Here is an 18476-nt window from a genome sequence, read left to right as displayed (position 1 = left end):
TTGGAATCATTAAAAATGCCTGTAAAACAGGTCTGGGAAAAGAGAATGGTACTGGAACACGCGTGGAGAATGTTTCAGAGGAGTGGGGAGCAGGAAGATGCCTCTGCTCTGCAATCATCCAACAGGCAGCTTCCCTGTGTGTCTTGTGTCCCACACAGCCCTGTGTACAGCAGGGAGCAGAAATGAGGATGAGGCAGTACCTGACCTCTCTCTCTTTCCCTCCTTTCTGCTCTCTCTCATCTCTGTTCCTTCCAGCACCCTCCTGGCTTCCTGCAGGAGACATCACAGCTCCATCCAGGCTGTCTCTGCCAGAGAGAGAAAGATTATCCTTCCCTTTGCTCACCAGATGCTGAGTGTGGTCCCACTCCCCTCTCCAGCACAGAGAGGTGTGGTGGCTCAGACCACGGGAAGGAAAAGAAACACTCAGGTCTTTCTTCACCTCTCTCTCCCCATTAAAAAACAAGGTAACACTTTCCACCAAAGTAATGCAAGGGTCTGATTCAGGCATATTTCCAAAGTTTTCTGTCTCTGCCAGCATAAAAAAAATAATATGGTTAGAGCAAGTGAAGTTATTTGTTGCATCACATGATGCCCATACTTTAAAAGTACAGATGTTCTCTCCATGCTCCAAGGGGTGATTTGGAAGACAGAGGACTCAGAAACTCCTGCTCTATCCAACCACAAGCACCTGGGCTGCTGTAGAGGGAGGGTTGCCATGGAAAGATGAGGAAGGTAGCAGTGAGGTGGCTGCAGTATTCCCACCAATTATCATGAAGAATTTTGACTGCTCTGCTGTGTTTCCTGCAACAGCCTAGCAACCACCTCTGAAATGTTTCTTACATGTCTGAGAGGCATGAAGCAGGGTCACACACCAAGAAAGCTGCACGAGCAGGGAGGGCTGGGTCTCCAAAGCTTGGACATGGGCATGGACTCCTTATTTCCTGCTCCAGGAAACTCCTGCACGAGGTACAGGCAGTTGGATCACATGGACATCAGAGCAGCAAGAAGGAGAAGACCTGAAGAAGAAACTAGAAGTTCCACTTTCACGGGGCAGAACAGGGCAGCTTGTCCTTGCTCAGTTCAGGGGTCCTGGGTGGAGAACCCACATCAATGTCAATCTCTTCTACATACAGGTGAACTTGTGCATAGGTTCACTTCAGATGCACTGCTTCACCAGGACCCCTCCTACTCTGACCTAACAAAACAGAAGAAGCAAGAGCTGCAAGATACTCGCACTGAGAGGCTGAGAGACCAAGAGGCCACAGCATCCTACCCTCCTGCAGTCCCTGAAGTAATGAAAAGGCAGCTATTCCACATGTGCCATTCTGGCCTCTTCCACAAGCAGGGCACTTCAAAGTGACAAAGAACAGCTTCTGCCCATTCATTAAGTTCTTGGCATTAACCGATTTCTCTCCAACCAAGCCATAAAACCCAAAGCTGCATGCAAGGAGCATCCTAAAATATCCTTGTAAATCTCAGCCACCACACTCATTAATTACAACCCAGTGATAGTTCAGGCCATTAGTTCTGGCTGGTAACTTCATTTATTCCCACGTTAATGCCTGATGTCAGTGGTTATCTCATTACCACTCTATTACTTACCCACTTAATCCATCATTGCAAGCCAGGCCAGAGGAGGAGAGGAGTTTGCCCTGCATCTGTGGGAGATGCATCAAGTGCAGAGCACCCAGGAGTCACAAACAAAGCACCTCTCATCTGCAGCTGAGCTTACAACTGTTAAGAGGAGGAAATTACACAGATGAGTCTTGTCAGGATCACAGACACATTCCAAGATTGAAAAATTGTGGATATTGAGGATTGAGCTACCTTTTAAATCATAGCCAAAAGCTTTGGAAAGAATGGAAGCAATATTAGCAGTCATGTAGAGAAATGGCATCAGCTCTGCCCTCCTCCTCCTTGGACTCTCATTCCTCCAGACCCCAGGTTAGATTCAAACAGTTCCTGCCTGTTGAGCAGTTTGAAATGGCAAGACAAAATAAGGGCACTGGGAGCTGCTACCTGCTGAATGCTCCAGAAAACAAGCAGGCATCATTGCAGAGACCATGAGCCCTGAGTGTCAGTGAAAATACAGCAGAAATGTGTGCAGACACAATAGCTCTTGGCAGTCCCACACTTACCCAGCTGGAGTTCCTCTTGTATGGTGAGCAGGCACTTCCAAAAATGTGCTTTACTGCATCTACTACACCCCTGCCTGTCCAGGACTCATTTCACTCCACCTGCTGATCCCATCCCATGGGTCTGACAAGGGTGTCTCAGCCTAGTGAGACCCTCAGCCTTTCCCTGTCACATTCCCTCCTTCTTTCCCCAAATAGGCTTCCTGGAGACAGCATTTCAATCTTGACCCAGAAAAAGGGAAGTTGTTTGTATGTTAACAGGCTGTGAAACCAAGATGTGAGCTGGGGAAAGGGTTCAGAGAGACATCTCCCTTGCAGCAACACAGCTTCTCTTCAGAGCAAGCAAAGCACTTCTGCTCCACCCCAGCATGATGCCCATACAGTAACAGGGCAGGTGGCTGGTTTTCACTGCCCCCAAATGATACAGGGCTGGAATCCTCTAAAGCGGGAGAAGTTTCTGCCACAAAAGCAAGGTAGAAAAAGAAGACGCGGCTCCAAGATAATGTCAGTAGTAAAATATCAATGATTTCCTCTGTGATCAGTAACCCCCCTCCAGCTAGTATGCCCATGCTGGCAAAAGCAGGCTCTAAATGGTGCCGTGCCAGAACAACTGACAGGGCAAGTCTGCAAGATGCCACAATCAGATGTAATTAAAACACCTTTGCTGCCCTGCTTTCCATTCTCTCAGCAATGAAATCCATTACAGAATTCAGTTAGAAAATGATTTAAAATGTCCCCGGAGCCAAGTTGTTGACACCAGTGTAGACAGATGGATTTTGATACACCCTTGATTAAACAGCTTTATTCAAAAGGCAAAGAGGGCAGGAAGGGAGCTGGGTGATGAGCTGGAGGACCATCCTAGAAACAGGGGCTATTCCCCAGGGAAAACAAGTGCTTCTGGAGGAGAAAGATGCCCCATCAAGCAGCCAGAGGCTAAAACAGCCTCATCCCCCTGGGAATCAGGCTGCAATCCTCTGCTCCAGTACCAGGTTCCCGTCCCTGTGCTTCCTGCTCAAAGTCGGGCTGGCAACACCACACACATCACTTCTAGTCTCTGATTAAAGGATGCAGGCAAAACAAACAGAAAGCCTCACACAGTGCTCAGCCCCTAGCAGGGCCAGCAATACTTCCATTTCCCATGGAGTTACACGTCCCAGTGGGATTCTGCAGGATGCAGTAGGGTACTGTCTCCAAGAACAGTTTTCCCCAGAGGCACTCGTGACATCTCTGTTCCTCATTCTCTCACACACAGATGCTCTTGCACTGATAAGGATTGAAGTCCTTTGGCAGAGAGGGGCAAAGATAAAGTCTTCTCCCTGACCATCTATTTATATCAAGCTGGTAGGAACTCGTTATCTTTAAGGTCTCTGACACACAGAGCTGCAATCAGCCATCAGGGTGGAAAGTTATTAGGGGTGGGCAAAAAGGAGCCAAACCCACATTAACCCTCTTTTCTCAGGGAATAAAGGCAAGAAGGAAGGGTGCTACAACAGAGCCTGGGCAGCTGCCCTGTCCAGCTCCTGGAGAGAAGAAATCCAGGTGGGACAGAGGGTTTAAGCACAGCTCAGAGAACAACCTGAAGAGCCAGAGCTGAGGTGAAACACCTCTTGATGCTGCAGGCACAGGTGTGGGTTGAGGAGCTACACAAACTACTGACCACTGCTTACCAAATGCTCTGAGGCTGCTGTGACCTGGCAGCAAAGCTTTGCAGGCATGTCACATGAAAAAAGGGACTTTCCCATCCCATTCCTCAGGCTTTGTGTACATAGATGTTTGACCAGACTCCAGATCGGGAAGGAATTATAAATCAGAAAGTATAAGATACTCAGTATCACCAGCTCCTGCAGTAATAAAGCCCCTGTTCATGCACAACATTAATATCTCTCATTATTAATGTACATCAGATGGTTCAATCTCCCCTGCTCCCTCCCATGGCCTGAAAGAAACTGAAGCAAGCAGCAAGAACCTTCTTATTAAATAATAACCATCTACCTTATTATTTCTCTGGAACTTGCCTGTGAGTGCAAACCTGACACCTGGGGAACCCTCAGCTGCTTCATTTTATAGGCAATTTGAGACTGAGGTGGCTTTTGGTCCCAGCCCTGCTCAAAGCAGTGCTGGTTCATAAGCACAGTACCACTGATCCTCAGACCTGCAAACAGCTGAGGGGCTGCTGGGATCCTTCTGAGCCGTCAGAAATTCAGCCTCAAGTTAACCAAGGCATGGCCCAGGCACCACTGCAGCTCCACCTTCCCTGCAGCCACTCAGTCTGGGTAAGGATAATCTTGTTTCCAGCAAGAAAGCAAGGGTTTGAAAAACATGCTCACCAGTGCATTCCAATTATGCACGTTTTTAAACACTGTTTCACACCCCGGGAGAGTACAATCACACCTCAGACAGGGCTGCCTCTCCACAGGGTGTCACAGACACTTGCAGACCCTGTTCTTGCAGCAGAGAAAGGTTGGGGAGGGGAAAGAACCTTTATCCCAAGGATGCCTTAAGCAAAGTCTCACATCTCTTAGAACACAGCGAGAAGGTCACGTTTATTGCTCAGCAGCTTTTCTCTCCCAAAAGTCACGGCCCAAAACTTGCCATGGCTGTGTGACACAGAGCTGGAGGAGGGGCTGGTCCTTGCCCTGGTCTCTGACAGGCCATTCAGGAGCTGACAGCTGAGCGTTTTATTCCCCCTGCAAACAAACCACATCGGCTGAGCTCCACCAGGGAAGGAGCAGGACCAGAGCAAATTCCCAGCAAAAGCCTTGGCAGTGCTCCTCCTGCTCTGCGGCTGCGAGTGAGATGGAGTAATGGAGCACGACACATGGAGCAACAGAAGCTGAACCACGCACGTGTTCCTGCAAGGAGAATGAACAATATTAGTGGGGACGGGGGGAGGGGAAGGCACTTGCTAACAAATATTTATTAAAACACAATCTTATCCTCATCCGACCCTCGTTCTGATTAAAGGAAGCGGGACAGACTGCCATCACTGCTGGGGCATCCAGGGGATGTCACTGACCATCCAGGGGATGCCACTGACCATCCAGGGGATGCCACTGACCATCCAGGGGATGTCACTGACCATCCCTGTAAATGATTGCCCAGGAGGTCCCACGGCCACCCCATCGCCTTCCCTCCAGAGTCTCAGATGTGTCACTTTAAGTCACCTCCCCTGGCAGGGAGGGTGGAAAAAGATGATCTTTCAGGTCCCTTCCAACCCAAACCATTTGGGGACTCAGCCCTGCTCTCCAGGATCCCAGAGGCCTCTGACACAGCCAAAGCATCTTCCAGTCTCAGAGCAGCCAGCTCTCCACTCACTGCTCACTGTGGCCTGTCAAAATGGATCTTACATTTGGATCAAAATGGATCCATCAAAATGGATCCTACAACCCCCACAGATCTCCTTCCACACACACGCCTTGTACAGGGATCACCAAGGGATGTGCTTCCTTCCCATTCCAGCCAGCATGCTCCATAAAAAGAAGGGGAAAATCTGCTGATCTCAGTGGGATTTGGGGGCTTCAAAAACCAACAGGTTTAGGACCCAAGTGTGTCTGACCTACTGATAGCTACAGCACTTCACGGGAGCACAGGGAATCATGGTTTGGCTTGGAAGAGACCTTAAAAACCATCTAGTTTCAAGCCCATGCCATGGGCAGGGACACTTTCCATTAGACCAGGGTTTAGAGACCACAAGCATAAGAAATCTTGGGAAATCTAGGCACGTGCCAAATGGTTGGACAGGCTCCTGAAATGGCTCAGCAAGCAATGAGCTTGGTGCAGTGTCCCCATCAGTCACTGGCTATCAAGCCTAATCCCATGGCATAATAACACTCCTTGAGTATGCTTTACATTTAAAAAGTAATGAAGAACCAGGGTGAAAAAAATGCTGTGATGGAAGGGAAGAGTTGAAATTCAACCCCTGTAAGAAGCCCTAAAGACAAAAGCACATTTCACATTCTGCAATCTGTAGGAGAGTTGATTTTCTGTTCCTCAGCTTCAATCACCTCTTTGCTAGTGAGATTTGGCACTAGCCCAGGTCTCCTGAGGAAGCAGAGGCAAGGATTTTCCAAAGGATTTGTCACCCACATCTCCTCCCACAGCGTTTCCTTGGGGTTTTTAATGAGCAAGGCTCTCCTTTGAAAAAAATCTGCCTTTAAAAGATGAGGCCATGCCCATGAGAAACCCCAGGGCAATATTTCTACCTCAACCCCACCTCCAAGCCTCCTGCTTGCCTGTAAGCCCTGCTGCCCTCCACCTGCCTAAGGAGGATGTTTTCATTATTGTTCAATTTGCAGTGAGTTTAGCTTAACGTCCTTCATTGGATTATTTTTATATTTAATGTCCTCTCCTCTCCCCCTCTTCTTTTTATAGACTGGTAATCCAAGTCCCTTGGCAAGGCTGAGTAATCTTGATCAGATTTTAATCAAAGTAAGCCAGATCCTCAGCTGCCAGTATTGATGCATCTGCCTTTAAATATTTGAACGATGCTGATTTACCCCAGCGAGGCGCAGGCTCCATCCGTTCAGGAAATTTAAATTCCTTCCCAGGCATCAAGCTAAAACAACAAGACAGAACAAGCAACCTGCTGCGAAGGGGTTTTGGTTTATAAAACCAATACCCAGGATTTCAGAACTAAATGAAAATCTGAGATAATCCCTCCCCAAATCCAGCCTGGGAAAAGCACTCCGGACAGATAAGTATCAAGTAACTTCTTAAAACACACTTTTTCCTTTTATAAAAGCTTTCATCAAGTCACAGCCAAAGGGAAATTACCCACAAGGCCTCATTCCTTGACATGACCCAGAGAATTCATGTTTTCCACTCTTAGAAAATGTGTATTTTACCCAGGCAGGCTTCTCCAGGATGGGCCTGCTTCTGCTTTGTTCAGCAATGACCCTTGCGCCACTGCCAAACCCCAAGCATCCAAAATCAGTATATTAGTTGGAAAATAATGAGATTTCTGGAATGCAAAATGTTGGCTCCATTCTCCTCACCTTTAAAGATGACATCTGCCAGCTTCCCTCCACAGATTAGAAAGCAAAACAAAAAGCACTTAGATGAAAAAGAGTCTCATCTAATCGCCTGACTCCAGGAGATGAGTTTGAGGCAGAGACAGGGGCTGTCCCACAGAACTTGTGGTGCCCAAGTGGTGCCAGAAAGAGATGATTGCCTCAAATACACTGCTGAAAGCAAGACAAGCCAGTTATCCTGATTTCCTTACCCAGCTGGGGGTGAACTCCTCAGAAACAAGAGGGATTTCTCAGGTTCTCTGGTCATTTCCAGTGAGACAGGTGCTACACGAGCATCACCCGAGGAGTTGTAACTCCAGACCCTCAGAACACATCTGCATTTCCATCCCTACTGCTAGAACGCTGTAAGGTCTGCAGGGTGTGTCAGATCCATGCCCAATCCTGAACAGGAGGAGAACAACTCAAGGATCTCAGTCCCTCCTTCCCTCAGGGGGTTCAAGGCTCCTACTCAGCTTTTCCAGCTGCTGGCTGGACCAACCCTTCCTTCCACCTCCAGCCAGGTTGTCCTGCAAACAACCATAACAAATTCTCTCTTGTTCATTACTCTTTTTGCCATCCTGCTTCACAACCAATGCCTCAGCTTTGCTCTCCACACCCCAAAGTCAAGAAGGAGGAACAAGATCAATGAGGACCAGCTGAGGGAGCTGGGGCTCTTTAACCTGGAGAAAAAGAGCCCCAGGGGGGATCTTCTCACTCTCCACAATTCCCCAGTTAGCCAGGTAGGGGTCAAGCTTGGCCCCAGGGAATAAGGATGGGACAAGAGGAAGTGGCCTCAAGGCTGTGCTAAGGGAGGTGTGGATTGGATATTAGGAGAAATTTCTTCACTGAAGGGGTGTTCAAGCACTTGAATAAGCAAATCAGGAAAGTGGTGGAATCACAATCCTTAGATGTGTTCAAAAAACCTCTGGATGTGGCACCTGGGGCCATAGTTTACTCCACAAGACACTTGGAGGCTTTGTACTTCTGGGTTAACAGTTGGACTTGATCTTCTAGGAGGTCTTTTCCAACATAACGAGTTCTATTAGTTTATAATCAGCCTTGTGCAAGAGCCCAGCTCCTGAACTGCACTTGGATCCATGCAAGTCCAGTGACCATTCTGCTGAGCAAATACTACAGGATTAGGTACTGCCTTGAGAGAGACAAAGCCGTGGGACAGTGCCCTTAAGATGTTATTACTCATTAAGGGGACCAAAAATGAGCTGGGCCTTTAAAAAATATAAAGTCTCCTGATGGAAAAACCAAGGACTTTGTTTCCTTCCCCATGGCTGTTCCATGGTTCTGTGAGGAGAAGAGCACTCCAGTGGACACAACCCCACCACTTTCACAATTAACAGGCACATTAAACCAGGCTGTGAGTAGTCTCATGAAGGAAAGTACACAGAGGAGCATCTGCAGGGGGGTTAAGAAGCTCCAGCTCCCCCAAGCAGCAGGCATCTTTTGTCCTTTCACATTAGCTCACCCGAGCATCCCTGATCCGAGACACAGGTTCCTACAGCAGATGGCCTTATGAGTGTCCATGTGTGGTGACAAGGAGACCACCACAGGTGGCCCAGACAGCAACCAAAGCACTTCACCCCTCTTGCCCCAAAGCAGGTTCAAGATCACGCCAAGGGCAGCCAGGATCAGAGCACAGAAGAGATGCCATGTGCAATAGTCCCAGCCAGCCCCCTGTGCCTTCCACACTGTTACAGGCTCAGCTGGAATGTGCTGTCCAGTTTGGGATGCTGAATTTCCAGACGGTGTGAACAATTGGAGACAGTCCAAGGGAGGCAGACAACAGTGACTGGAAATCTATAGGAGACAGTTGGCAAGGAGGGGTGGAAAGCATTTGTGATGCTCATTCTGGAGAGGATGGAGACATGGTTATAATCTTCAGACAAACAAAAAGAGAAGGGAGGGAAAAAATAAAAACCATCCACCTTTCCCAATCTATGGAAAGGACAAGAAGTCCTGAGCTTAATATAAAACAAGGATCTGACTTTCAGTCAGATATTAAGGAAAATTTTCCAAGTGCACGGACAGCAAAAGCAGTAGACAGTTGTCAGAACTCCATTGCTTTCCTCCAACATCCACTGTTAAATTAAACCCTTTGGGCTACCCTGCAGAAGACCCCATAACTCAGCCACGAGGCTGTCAAGAGAATTACGAGCTCATTCTGCACTGTGACGTGGGGAATGGATAGTCCAACGCCAGTGAAAAAGAAATTAATTTCCAGCCCATCATAAAAAACACCAAAAAAACCAAAAAGCCACACAGCAGCTGCTGCTTAGAGGGACCTTTAAAAACCCTTCCAGTGTGAAAAGGCCAGTGAGGGAGGGAGAGGGTGCAGCAGCTTCCAGGGCTGGCAGGAGCTGGTGAATGGAGAGGAAAATTCCACAGCAAAGCTGGGCCCTCACAGAACCTTCCAGAGCCTGGGATGCTCTCTCTCCAGCACACACAAGCCTCACTCTGAGCTGGTGGCTCTGCCCTTGATGTGTCTCCAGGTCAGGCCATTTCCATGCTGGAGCTCAGGACTGAGCCCCCAGGCTGGCTCCAGCACTTGGTGGGTGTCAAGGTAAGGCAGGAGAACACAGCTGGGTGTTCTCAGCAGCCACAGGAGGAAGGGTTTTGGGACGTCCTTGTTTTTGTCCATGTCCAACTAAATAAAGCAATACATACATTTGTACATATCCAACCAAATAGGTCTCAAGAACAGAAGCTTTTCAAGCCTGAGGCCAAGCTAGGTACCCTCAAATTCTTCTAAACTTTATTTGGAACACAGGAAGGAGTCCAGGATTTGCACCACCCTCCTTGGATTTGAGTCCTAGCTGCCTGATGATCTCTTGTGTGAGTCAAAAATACAGTCATTTTTCTGTCTGCTTCATCGTGGGTCTGCCCTATTCCCAGCCAGATACACTGGCTGAGGCAAATTCCTGCCTCATATCTTCAGATTCATCTAAGCCAAAACTTCTCATGCACTGTGGCCCAAATCTCCATGAAATTCAGCTCTTTGTGTATTTTTGGCTGGATTTGGGATCCAATAAGCTGAGAGATGCTTAGAGAAACCAACCTGGATAATTGCTTTAGTACTCATCAGAAAACACAGCATGATGCAGATCCACGGTAAAGCATGGATCTCCTGGAGAGGCCCCTAGTGATGCAGATATGTTTTGCAGGAGGTTTCTCTCCAGATCAAACCTTTCCAGAATGACAGACCTGAATTCCAAACCCGTAAAAATTCTTCCTGAGTTTCTCCTCCCACAGTGACTTTCCTTGTGTGAGGCTTGGCTCAGACCATCCCACTCACTGTATTTGCAAGACTAAATGCAGCCAAACACAGCTCACATGAGAAGAAACTTCTGGACCTCTTCCACCACTCCTTTTCTTGTGTGGAGCACAGAGGCAACCAGAGACATGTTTGCAGTGAACTATTATCCTCTGCACTCTGCATCCTGCTTTGTTTATAGAGACTTTGGGGAGATTTGTGGGCCTGGTGATGAATTATAGGGAGGAAGACAAACATATTTTACTGTTCTGGGCAAGGAGCTCTGGAATCCTGCGGACATCTGGAGGAATTATTTGCAGAAAATTAACACTGTTTGTCATTTGCATGATGAACTTCTGGATCTCACATGAATGATGGGAAGAAACCGGTGGGAGATGCTCATTATCCCTGATGAAGTGGGGCCCCTTGACATGATGCTAAGGTCGCCGTGATCTATGGACCTGCTGACTGACAACTCCGAGGGCTCTGGAACTGAGCTCACAATGTAAGCGGGGGTGGAAGCGACCTGCCACACTGAACGCCGAGGCGTTAACGATTGTTGCTTTGCCTCTGATTGCCGGAGTTTGGGATGCTCTCCTCCTGCCTTCCTCACAGGGCACGCACCTTAACTCCTTCCTGCCTCATTCCAGAGGGCACCGAAAGCCAGCACACCCGCAGGTATCCAGATTAATAATTCCAGGTTTCTTGCTTCTCTCTTGATGTGCCTTTGGGGATGGTGCCCTCAGCAGCTCCCTGGCAGATTCCCCACCTCTGCCTCGCAGCAAATCCCAGATGGGGGCAGATGATGTGCCATCACCAGGCCTGCACTCAAATTCACAGCATGGCAGGGAAGTCCTCAAAGTTTTCCTAGTGCTCCAGTGCAGCACACCTCATCCTTCTCCGTGTTAATGTTTGCTTCTGGGAGCTAGCTTCATTTTCCCTGCAGCTCCAGCATGCCAGGCAGGAGCTCTTGGAGAGCTGGGAGCACTGCTTGCTAGCAGTGTAGCAGGGACCCAGAAGAACCAAGCCTGAGAAATGTCATCTCACCTAGGACATGGCTTCTCAGCTTCTGCCTTTGAAAACAGGAAATATTCCATGATCTGTTCCTGAGTTGCTGCTTGTAAGACTTCTGAGTGTTTCCCAAAGTAGGGGGTGAGTTCCCCTCCACTTCCCAAGGAAAGAGGCAGAGTTGGGGTGCAGAAAGGATGGGAGGGCTCTCCAGGGCAGCAGAGTGGATGCATCAGCTGTGGCAGCCTTATCAAAGGAGCTGCAAGGAAGGCAGAGGGCACCTGGGCTCACATTAAATTCACTGTCTCAAGTGCTTTTGTAAGCTCCTCTAATTTCAGTTCCCAGTGCTTTCACCCCTCTCCTTAAGCAGGGAGAGCAGCACGCCCCTTCCTCACAGGGTGCTGGGAAGATGAATTCATGAACATTTTTGAGGCAAGGAAGCAGAAGAATGTCCAACTGATGGAAGACATAATGAAAACCCCAGATGTTTTGGGCACCAGGACCACCCCACAATTGCCACAAGATGAGAAAAGCAAGGGAGCTCCTCTGCTGCTGACTGAAGCCTCCCTGGGAGCACGAGGGAGCAGGGATCTGAGGAGGGACAGCTACACTGACAGTATTCTCTGAGCAAAGGTGCTGCCAAAATATGCTGACACCTTTTCTTTCATCAAACCGAAGCGCCACGCTGATTAGCACGGGCAGAGAAATCCAGCCCCATCCTTTCTGGAACACCTCGAGGCCACGATGTGATGAGCAAGGGGTGGGACAATGCAGTCTGACTTACCTGAGAGACAGGGAATGAGAGCAAGCCATGGATTTGGGGCAGGTGTGGGAGAGCCAGCCCGTACCCACCAGTTCTCTGGGAACAGCTGCAGCTCAGAGCATGGCTCTGCTCCAAGCTCTCCTTACTGGGACAGGGAAGAAAAATGAGCATCTGAAAGTCCATATGAATAAGCTAATGCCACAGGGCTGTCAGTCATGTGCTAATACCCTTAGCTAAAGAAACATATTGATCCTGATTGCCTGGAATTGCACTTGAAAAGGGCTGGGTGACATTTCCAAGGAGACACGAGCTACTTTCAAGTCAATTAGCGGCATTGGAGGATTCATGCTGAGGGGACGCACTCACCTCCCAGGAATGCCAGGAGAGAATGAGAATTGAATTAAGCCTTTTCATACACCGAGAAACAAATCCTTTAATGGCCTGTAACAGCTGACAGGACACCCAGGGTCGCCAAAAGCATGCTGGCAGCAGCTAGGTGAAGAAGTTTCATCGTGATGAAGCTGAGGACTGCAGAGCAGCTGAATCATTGCGACAGGCCCAGGAGGGCACGCACAGCTCCACAGGGTAATCCTCTAAACAGGGGAACAGAGGGAGGCAAAGTTTAAGTTCCATGTCAACAATGCATGTAAAGCTCTTCATTCCTCTCCAGGTACCTGATCTCCCTTGGGGCTCAGTGGGAGTGTCACAGCCAGCACATCTTACATACCAGTGAGCAGCACGACCCTTAAATGAAGTCTTAAATGGACTTAAAGAAGTCAGGCACTTAAATGAAGCCTTCTGTCTGCTGCCTTCCCAAAAATATTCCTTATTCCTATGGATCCCAAAACCTTCTTCAGAGCCTAGGACCCCAGGCAGGTTTGAAACCACCACAGCAAATCAAAAGGCAGAGAAATTAGTGTAACTCTGCAATCCCTCTGTTTTTTTCTATTTGCAGGTGCTCTGACCCATATTTAGTTTCCATGGTTCTTTTTATGTTCCTATAAACATGAGGCTTGTACCTGAATTCAAGGCTTTCTGGACAGCTTTACAGAGTTGATTTCCTGCTCTCTCACAGCAGCTGCAGTCATTCTGTCTCACAAGCCAAGGAGCAGAACCCTTCGATCCGTGTGCAGGAAGGAAGATTGCCTTCCAATCCACCCACAGGGTGAAAGTGACCCTTCCAGCTACAGACTGGCTGAGGCCTCACAACTGGACAGGTCTCTGGATATTTGAATCTTCCCGAGTATGGCACAGGAAAACAAAAACAGACAGAGAAGCCACGTTTTCTCCAGCCTCAGCTCTGCAACCTCTCAGACACTGTGGGCTTCCCTGTGATAGCATCTCAGCCATGAGCCCAAAGCCATCTTCAACATGCCAGTGACATTCAGAGGCCCCAGAAATGCCACCATGTTCTTTTGAGTGTTGCCACAGCCCAGGGAAAGCTGCCCATTGCCCCACCTTCCAAAGCCAATTAGTTTAGCTAAGTCTAAAAGCCTAGTTGTGTCCTCAGGCCCATCCTCATCCACACACCTACACCTAATGGGGCTAATCCTTCTCTGCTGCAGCAGCACGAGTTTAATTGTGACATTTTTTACCCATCCTCACCATTGTGCAGGTTTTCCTAGTCCAGTACAAACCAAGACCCTTCTGGTGCTCCCTGGCTTTGCCCCCTCCCCTCTGCTGCACTCCTAAACTGAATGATAAAGACAGACAGCTCCAGTCCCAAAGGAATTCAAATATTGTTCTTCTCAACTCAGCTGAAGAGAAGAGCCTATGTTCATAAACCTGGAGGCTTCAAGCAGAATAAATGAATCTCCTAATAGTCCCTGCAGACAGGAGGAGACTTGGGAAATGGATCCTCCCATGGGCTTGCCATGGAGTGTCCCTTGAGTTTTTAACCAAGCATTTTCTCATCTGAGTTTCTTATATGGCCAGTGATTTTCCAGAGAGAAAATGAAATCAGAATTCTGACACATCTGAAGAGTCCTGCAGAGCCAGAGCCCCAGTTCTCTCGGTGATACCTCAGACCACAAACATCTATCCAAAGCTCAGCCAAAAAGCTTAAGAAAGCCATTTTTTCACTAGAACAACAGAGTGTCACGCTCATTTTGCAAGGACTGCTAGGAGCCTGGATTTCAATTAAAGCCACCAGGGCTCAAAATAGCCTTTTGCAGCATTTGCAGCCTGTAACATAAAGCATGGGTCATATTACTGAAAGTACCTGAGAAACACAAACGGCTGAGGCTCAGCTTCAAAGTGACCCTTGCTTCAACGCCCACTTCTTTTCTTCGGTGGATGGAATACGGTTAAAAGCAACACATAACTACCATTTAATACTGAAGAAGTCGGTCAGACCACACTGCTGCTTACAGGTAGAGAGCTGATGCACACAAATGACTTTTCCAAAGCTGTCCGGTAAATCCAAAACACAACTGAGACTTAACCTCAGGTCTTGCAAGCCCCTCCTTTTCCCCCCAAACCATTGCACTTTGCTTTCAGCTTGCTAATAAAAGCCAGCTGAAGGGATATGGTATGGCTGCATGGACACACTGAGCAACCAGGGCTGTGGTGAGCAGTACAACCGAGAGAGAGAATCCATTCCCTCTGTGAGGTGGGAAGAAAGCAGAGGGGCACAGCAGGGTGCTCCTGACAAGATGGGAAGGAAAGCAAAGGGGAGGGTTTTTTTGTCTTTACTGTGAAGAAATGTCTGCATTTCCCTTATTAACAGCAAGGCTCAGCCCTAGCTAGAGAACAGCAGGAGAGGCTGAAAAATGGGGTCTTTTCAAAGCACCATTTCTCTATAAATATCAAGCATGAGCTGCTGCCCATGAAAGCAGCCCATTACATTTCTGGGGTGCTCTCACCCAGCCATACAGGAAGCCAAACTGATTAAATTACCTTCTGTGGGTTTCAAACAAAGCAACATCATCTCCCCAGCCACCAGCAGCCCAGAAGACCCCTCTAAGGGACTAAAATATATAAGAAAGTAAAATTTGGTTGTCCCAGCGTCTGGATGGTTCTCACTTCCAGGTCTGATGGATCACAATCTTATCTGTATGGAGATGCCACCGTATGTGCTGACCTATTTGATTACTTTTAATAAAAAGAGAAGTAGCTCCCTCTATTGCAGAGCACCACATGCGGGAGGGGCTGACCCAACCACCCCAGCCCTAGAAAGGAGCCTGCCACAATGCCAGTAGGGCCACAGATGCCTTAGGATGGGAGTAGGGACAGAGGGACAGAATGGGGACAGACAGAGGTACCAGAGGAAGATGTGCTTCACAGGCATGTTGATGAGCTGTTGGTTTAAAGGGCAGGTGGAAGGGGGAATGACCAGGTGTCCAAGGAACATGGAAAAATGAGGAAAGGGGAAGATTTCCATCAAGTTCTAGAGCTGTTTGTTCTGACCCTAGCTGCCATTATGTATTTCTTCTGACCTTGGCAAAGATGATGCAAAATCCAGCCCAGTATGAAGTTGGAGGAGGACTCAGGTATTTTTTTTTTCACAGCCAGCTTCAATTCTCATCAAATCCCAGTTCACCCCAGCAATCCCTATTGCAGAAGTCTCAGCGAATCCAACGAGCCCAGGAGTCCACACCCCTGCACTGGGAAAGCACTTGAAATACACACACATACAGCCTGGGGGGAGAATCTTCCCTCTACCTTCTCATATCTCGACCTGAGGGCTCAGCTGTGTCTTCTTACATAGATATTCTTTATGGAGGCAGAGGAATTAAGCTTTATTAAAATAAGGGCTGTGATTCTCTCTGTCACATGCACCCACGACACGGGAGTTCAACGTGACATGTATCACCAGGAGGGCTACCAGCAAAATTGCAAGAGCTAGTAACCAGAGGACCTCGGTTCAGGCCAGAGGCGAAGAAAAGACACAACGTGATGAGGGGCTGAATATCTTGTATTGCTCTCACGTGTGTCCTCGGGTCAGGTGGGGAGCACAGACAGTGAGGCAAGGCAGCAATGAAACAATGCTGATCATGTTTCCTTTGCCCTGTGCCATTCATACTCTAAGGCTGTTACAGCTGCAGCCACGTGCTCCCCACACAGACACAGACAGAGAGGATTTAATTCTCTCTAAAGCTAAATCTCTAATCCAAAAACCTATGGATAAAAAAAACAGGGTTGGGAAAGGAAGCCATGACCAGCTTTCACCACTCAAAAAAGTCTGCACAACTGCCTGGGTGCCAATAGGACAGAGATAATGATATTGAAGTGAATACAATCAATTGTTCTGTAAGAGCTTTCTGGGACCATTAGTTAATTAACAGATAAAGGTCTATATAAAAAGCTCTGATCACCTTCAGCACCCAAGATTAAAGAGGACTGGTGTCCACACCCTGCCTACCTGCAAAATCCCAAACTGTTCATTCTCTGGCTGCTCTCTTTCACAGAGCAGCAAGAGTTAAAAAACAAATCCACACTTCTTTTGCAAAAGCAAAGGCACTGCCAAGCACGGGAACACCAGGGAGAAGGCAAGCACGCGGCTTGCAAGCTGCCCAGCTTTATTATTTCTTGAAACAAAGACATCTCTTCGTGCAAATGTTTTTCAAGAGGTGCAAGAGACACAATAACTGAGTCATGAGTCCCTTTCAGACACGTCCACCCTCCTTTTGGGACCATCAGCTGGGAGATGATGAGCAACTTTTCACTTTGCCCACCCCAGCTGTCCCTGGCCCCTCAACACCATCAGCGCAGTTTCACTACTGCCCAATTCCACCTCCACACACCCTCGCTGGAACTAGATGATCTCCAAGGTCCCTTGCAACCCAAACTATTCTAGGATTCTATGATCCCCAGCCCTCCAAAAGCCACGTCCCAGCTTTCCCTTTAAATGTTGAATTGGCCTCATTCTCCCCCATGGAATCCCCAATCCTTGCTGTGCTTCAGTGGAGTTAAAATCAGGCAGGGTCTTTTGAGAAAGTGCTCCCCTCCGTAAGGTGAACTGAAAAGGAGAAAGGGATTTGGAAGCCCAAGAGCAGATGGGAACAAAGAGGGACTGTTCTATGAAGACCTTCAATAATAGGGTATTCTCACAAAAACCAGAGAGCATCATGAGGCTTGGCAAACAGGAAAGTCAGACTCCAATTACCTTTTTAAACACCCCTGAAGATGCTCCAGGGTTAAGAATTGCTATCCTCAAACCTTGCCTTTCCAGAAGTAATGGCTTCCTGGTGTACCTTTATCCTGCTGGTGACTCACAGAGTCCTTGTCACCACATTCCCACCCTCACATTTAAATCTCACTGAGGACCTGAAGTCGGAATTTACATGGTTTACACACATCTGCTGAGATGGGGAGTATAATTTTTTCTTGGCTCCCCATGTGAATTACAGCCCCCTCTGGGCAAGTGCAGAATTGCTTTTGAAGAGGAGCTAGAAACACTTCAGCACTTTCTGAACAGATAAAAGGGGAACTGTCGAATGCAGTAGTCCTGGAGAAGAGAGAGATTTCTGCTTCCTGGCAGCTATTTACAGACTCGTGCAGCCTGGCTGGGTGTCATTAACCACCATGGTGCTCCAGCAAAGTCACCAGCACCACCCCACACTCCTGCTTGCCAGAGGAGCAAAACACTACCCAAACAGCATCTGGTTCACATTCAAATCCCAGGAAATTCATCCACCCCCTGCTGCCATCCAGGTTTTCTGAGGCTCTGATTCCCAACGTGCTCGAGTCAGAGCTGGACTCTTTTTTTTCCAGTTAGTTGGAAGGCAGCTGCTGGAAAGGCTGGAAAGAAAAGCTCTGGGGGAAGACATGGGCACATTGCAGCACTTCCCTGAAGCACAGCAGTGGGACAAGCTCCCAGTACATCACAGCAGCATGGATGCAGTATGGCAATATGACCCCTGGCAGGGTTGGTAGCTTCCCAAAGCCAGCAATGAAACCTTAAGACAGAGCATAGCATTTCACCCTTTGTTTATCCCAATCTCCCAAGGCCTTCCAGCAACGCACAGCTCAGGAGCAGCTTTCATTACTTTGTTTAAACCCATTCCAAACCTATTTAATCTTTAGCCTCCACAGTATCCCATAGCAATGAGTTCCACAGTTTGCCTACTCGGCATGGCAAGCAATTTCTCCTCTTGAAGCACCCCCAAAGTAATTTCACTGCAGATGCAGAAGGAGATGAAAAAGCAGGGGGCAGTCTGGAGGAGAAGAAATTAAACCGTCACAGCTTTAGGAAGAGCTGGCAAGGAAAGGTTAAACGAACTAGGTTCATTCAGCCTAGGAAAAAAAAAAAGAAGGAGAAGACTAAGGCACAGAGGCATAACAATCTTCCAGTA

At 48.1% G+C, this 18476-nt stretch overlaps 1 long non-coding RNA gene across 1 annotated transcript in view; it reads right to left on the bottom strand.

Moving 5' to 3' along the window:
* The window catches only part of LOC135304843 (uncharacterized), an 86105-nt gene that overhangs the window by 17251 nt on the left and 50378 nt on the right, over window positions 1-18476 (bottom strand). Inside the window, exons 7-8 of the long non-coding RNA XR_010366064.1 lie at window positions 1603-1734; window positions 841-1016 (exon numbers count right to left, since the gene is read on the bottom strand). This is a non-coding gene — a long non-coding RNA (uncharacterized LOC135304843). The remainder of the gene's footprint in view (window positions 1-840; window positions 1017-1602; window positions 1735-18476) is intronic.

This window comes from Passer domesticus, chromosome 7 (assembly GCF_036417665.1).
Source record: "Passer domesticus isolate bPasDom1 chromosome 7, bPasDom1.hap1, whole genome shotgun sequence".
Taxonomy (NCBI): domain Eukaryota; kingdom Metazoa; phylum Chordata; class Aves; order Passeriformes; family Passeridae; genus Passer; species Passer domesticus.
This window is presented reverse-complemented; position numbering and strand designations above follow the sequence as displayed.